Raw genomic sequence first — 5,757 nt, forward strand, 5'->3', positions numbered from 1 at the left:
TATCAGTTTTTGAGACAAATCACCAACACCATTAAGCTTCATTTCATCTTAAGTTCTAAACAATTCACCTAGATTGTCAGTATATTGGACCATTTAAATTTTCACACAAATTTCAATTGTTCCGAGATACGATATTAATGTTTTAAGTACTTAAACTTATTCGTGTGTCCCACTACTTGAATATACTCCCGTATCCAGATCCCAATATTCAGTCTTACAGGTGAGTATACCTAGATGATATCTGTAAGGGGTTAGATGCGAAACCGTGAGAGCTCAGGTCAGAACTTCCGTTCAGCAGAGAGATGACTGTTCGACTTGGGGTGTGTCCCCTTTAGAGGATCTTTTTTTCAACAGCACATGATTAGCATTTTTCAATGTTTCATCATTTTTATGCTGAGGGCGGCGCTATATTTCAAGCAATGCGGAAAGTATTATGCGGGGACTAGGTCAGAATTTCCATTCAGCAGAAGTCCCCGAATAATACCCCATATATCACTAAGCATAAAGACCTAGTATCTCAGAAAGAGGGACCTTTCAAACAAGATTTCGGGGGTTACCCATATATCCAAGAAGTTGTTCCCCACGATATAAGCAAGTTTGAATTTAGGTTTATATCTCGTCACAATTTACTAAATGTGCAAAAACATGCTGGCATATCCGTAGTGAGATTGTTTATCACATTTTTACCTTTCCATATCTTTAGCATGTTGTGACAGTCCACTGATGTACTATCATTTCCTCTTTCCACAACAAACCTCATTTTTGTTTTTATCATGTTCTTTTTTTCTTTTTTTCTTTTTTTTCAAATTTTCTAATGTTTTTGGATTTTCTGAAATTTTCTTACTCCCCCTAAAATGCAAACACATTTTAAAAGAAAGTTTGAAAAACAAAATTGAACTCTTAACCCACTTTGTAGAAACAAATGTTAAAAACAAAGTATACAAATAAAATGACAACTGATATCGAATTGCTTCAATTCGCCATTCTCTTGGCATAAACAATCAGAACTCCCCCTTTCAACAAACCATTTTCTCGTTATGATTTCAAAACACTTAAGTTTGTTTTAATCAAAATGATTTTTTCAGAAAATAGGTTTTGTTTTAACCACTTGTAGGGTCGGGTTCATCATCTTGTTCATTCAATCACAATCACATATATGAGGATTACATCAAGTTCAAACTAATGACCTTGATGAATCACTTGTAAGATCCAACCTCTTATCACATGTAAAATATATCCAAAACATTTATCCACTTGTAGGAATAAAACATCTACACAAACCATTTTACCAATCAAGATGCCGATTCCTGCTTCGCACTTACCAACCTGGAAGCTCCGGCATAGTCCATCACCTGTAAAATTTAAACAATTTTTAAACTCTTTCATACAAACTATTTTATCAAGAAAGATGCCGATTCCTGATCCACGATTACAAACTTGGGATCTCCGGCAAGTCAAGTTTTTAAGCAAAGAAAATGTCCACCCAAGCCTGACCAGCCTTGGGTGAAACCAACTCATCTACAGTCGGGGTGTAAGTTGCTTTCTTTGTGGCATAAAAGTCTCTAACCCCTTTAACCTTCTTATCCAACATCTTTCCAAAAATTTTCTTTACATTTCCATTAAAAGCCTTCTCTACATCAAATTCATCTTTTTCAGAATAAAATTGATTTGAAATCTCAATTTTTCCAACTTTTGATTTAAAATTTCCAGTCCTCAATGGTGGAAAGTTCTCATCATCCATTTGAGGAACTGAGTTTTCACTCTTTTTAACAACATGTGGCTCCTCTGATTTTGTGGAATCAGATTTATCACCAGATTCTACTTCAGATTTCTTAACAACCCACTTTTGGTTGTCAAGCTTCACACTTCTCCTGTAAAATCTCTTTGAACATTCACCAACTTCATATGTTGAATTTTTAAACACTTTAAATTTCTCTGTTGGTGGTTCAGTTTTATCAACAACAACTTCTTTTAGTTTTCCAGAAACTCCCTATTTTGTATTAGTTGCTTTCGGACAGTTCCATGCAATGTGTCCAATTTCATTGCATCTAAAACAGGTTCTGGTTTCTTTTCTCTGAACTTCATTCTTCTTCTTCGCAGCAAGAAATTCTTGATTTGTTTGTCTCCAGAATGAGCTCATCTTTTCCTCCTCAGCAGATGGTCCTGAAACAAATTTTGTATTTTTAGAAATTTTCTCATTTTTATAGTTTTCTGGTGGAATAAAACCGAGACCTTTCTTTTTGAAATTATCGTTATGGTTTGGTTTCTTTTGAAAACCAGAACCAGAACTGTAACTTTTTTTCTTGTTTAATCGTTGTTGTATTCTTGAAGTGTATTTTTTAGGTTTTCCATTAAGATTTAAATCTTTTATCTCAGAAATATTAATTTCTGTCATTTTGAAAACCTTTTTAATCATTTCAAAACGAACACTTCTTATTGGAAACTCTTTATCAAAATATAATTTGTCAGAATCATTCAAGGTATATGCAACTTCAAATGTTTCGTCATTCAAATTAGATTTTGTCAGCAAAAATTCTTTACTATACACCCGTTTTCCCGACGATTTCGAACTCTTTTCAGATGAACTCGAACTCTCGACAGACTGACACGAACTTTCGGACTCGGATTTTGACTCTGACTCCTCATCCTTATCTAACACCTGATCAACCATTCTTTTTATTAAATCGGACTCATGATCTGTGTCGGACGCTGTAAACATGACGTCAATGTTGTCTGGTAATACATCGGTTAACTCGGACTCTAACTTTAAATTGACTGCCTTTTTAACTTGTTCCTTATTTGGTTTTCTAGGCGAGTACCCTTCCCATATCGAAGGCGGACACTTGTTATAACAAACACTCTGTTTCTTACCAATATCCTTTTTCTTCTTTGACTCTTTTTCTTCATCATTAAACGCCTCAAAACCTGCAACAGTAGGATAAATTCTGTCAATTAAGTAATCAGAACTTGTATAACTACTCAGTAATCGTCTGATTCTTTTGTTTTCAACTTTTTCACCATCCAACTCTTGTTTCCATTTTGCACATTCTTCGATGTAAAAGTTTATCTCTTTCTTCTTCGACATCATTGTAGCATTCATCATCTTCAAAGGATTTTCTCTTTCAGAGTTAGTTTTCTGCAAACTATTCACCGTTCTATTTAATACATCATATGATTCTTTCAAATTCTTCACATCAAACAACAACTTTTCTTTTAACTTCTCTGATTCACTAAACCTCTCGTCTTTTACTTCACATTGTTTGCAAGATACTGAACATGTAAGACATGGTTTTGTGACTTCAACAATATTTTCGACCTCCACAACCTTCTCTACTTCCACTACCTTTTCAACTTCAACTATCTTCTCAACAATCTTGACTTCTTTCATTTCTTTTGTAGCTTTTCTCTCTTTGAGTTTCTTCAGTTTATCTGCAAAATAAAATTCAAAACTGTCAGAAGATAAATGAGTTTTTCCAACATTAATCTGTTCAATTTCTTCATCATCATCATCACTGCTATCTGTTGAACTATCTTCTGAAGAAACAGATTTTTCATCTTCATCAGATAATACTGCCATCCATTCCTTCATCAACTCTGGCTTTTGAACAATCTGAGCGATAAAAGCTTTAACATTTGGATCAGCTGGAATGTACTTGTCCCATCTAAAACCTTCAGCCACTTTCTCATCATCTTGATCAATAATGCCATAATAAGCCTTCATATTTGCATCTTTAATCATTTTTCCATGTGCAGTTTGTGAATCCTTCTGTTGATGTGGTTGATGAGTAATTTGCTGATGATGCGTGTGTAGTGTAATATATTTTAGATGTATATTTAAGCCCCTTTTTACACTTTTAGCCAAGTTTTAAATTTATAAAACACGATATTTACTAACACTAAACACACATATGGGCAAGTGCACCCATCGTGGACGTAGTATAGTGTTGGTAAGATACCGAGGTCGTCCAAGGACACAAGAGCTTTTAATACCGGTTTATCCTCAACGTCTAATCAAATCAAAAAGTGAGAAAAATGTTTTAAACTAAGAAAAATAAAAACTAACTAAATGCTGAAAAATAAAATAAAATAAAAACAGATAGACAAGATGAATCACTTGGATCCGACACGTGTGTTAGTATAACCTTTGATTATTTTCGCACTTTTGCACTGGTTTAAGAGATTATCTTAGTTATTGTAGTAGGCCCCTCTTTTGAAGGCGACGTTACCCTCAACCCAGTAGTTTGAGTCAGCAAGGATACAATCCTAAAGGGTCGGATTATTGAAAGATAATGAATTAAGTTATTAATGCAAATTGCGGTAGGCCCCGCTTTTGGCGGTGACGTTACCCTCGGCTAAGTAGTCTGAGTCAGCAGGGATACAGTCCTAAATAGCCGGGTTATAGTATTAATAGTAGTTAACTTATGAGGGGGTCAAAGAGTTTGGATCCCCGCCATCCAATACCTATGGGCATTGAAGGAGATCCTACTAAATTTGACCCAGGTCCCAAGCAGGACCTCTAAACGCTGAACAAGGGCAAGACCCTTACCAAACCGTTCCCTTAACCCCCGACCAGGTAGCCAACATACCTCCATATAGACCGTGGAGATATGAATGGTGAAAATCTTTTATTTTATATAGACAGTAAAATAATGCCAAGACACCACGGACAAACGATAAGGAAAGATCACCTTCAACATAAGTAACTAGTTATTAAAGTCATTAATACAAAACCAAATAAAAAGTGCAAAAGATTAAAAATAAAAAGTATTATACTAAACACTTGTCTTCACCAAGTGATGTAAGAGACTTAGGCAAACATGGCCTTGATTGTCAAGAACTCTTACGATCAATCTTGGATCCCGAGACGACTCACACACTCTACGATGGACAATGGATGATGGTGGTGGATGATGGTGTTATGGTGGTGGTGGGTGGTGGATGGAGTGTGAGAGAGGTGGTGTGCCAAGGGATGAGTTGAAATGAAGCCAAGCACTCCTATTTATAGGCTGAACAGAAGCCTGGGCACGGCCCCGTGTCCGCTGGACACGGCCCCGTGCCCGTCTGACACTCTCTCTCTTCATTAATTGTAATTCGCAATTACAATAAATGCACCTGCAGCACTCTGACCACGCCCCCGTGTTCGTTGGGCACGGCCCCGTGGTGGGCAATAGAAGCTTCTACCACTTTGTCTTTTGTGCCAGGGCTGACCATCCTGGACACTGCCCCGTGCTCGCTGAGCACGGCCCCGTGTTGAGCTGGACACGCCCCGTGTCCGCTGGACACAGCCCCGTGTTCAGCTGGGCACAGCCCCATGCTCAGCTGGGCACAACCCCATGCTCAGCTTTCTTCTTGTTTTTGCTTTGGGAGATGCTGTCGAGGAGTCGGGCATGCCACGTTTCTTCCTTTTCATTGTATTTATGTTGGATTTGGCTGCATTTTTGCTTCTTTTGTTCATTTAAGCTCTTTTAACCCTGAAAATACAAAAGGAAGACAAAAGCACACTTTTTCCAACATTAGTACTTAAAAAGGGTTAGTTTTATGCCTCATTTGATGTAATTTATATGTTGCATTTTACACACATCAAATACCCCCACACTTGAATCTTTGCTTGTCCTCAAGCAAAACTCTTTAATATGTGGCTTACACTCCCAAATGGAATGGGTAGAAGAGAAGGTTTTGGGCTTGTCTTTGAGTGTTGGGAATCCAAGATCTTTATTGGGTTTTATTTTTATACTATTTACAGTCCTATTCGTTATG

This window comes from Helianthus annuus, chromosome 8 (genome assembly GCF_002127325.2).
Source record: "Helianthus annuus cultivar XRQ/B chromosome 8, HanXRQr2.0-SUNRISE, whole genome shotgun sequence".
NCBI classification, from domain to species: Eukaryota; Viridiplantae; Streptophyta; class Magnoliopsida; order Asterales; family Asteraceae; genus Helianthus; species Helianthus annuus.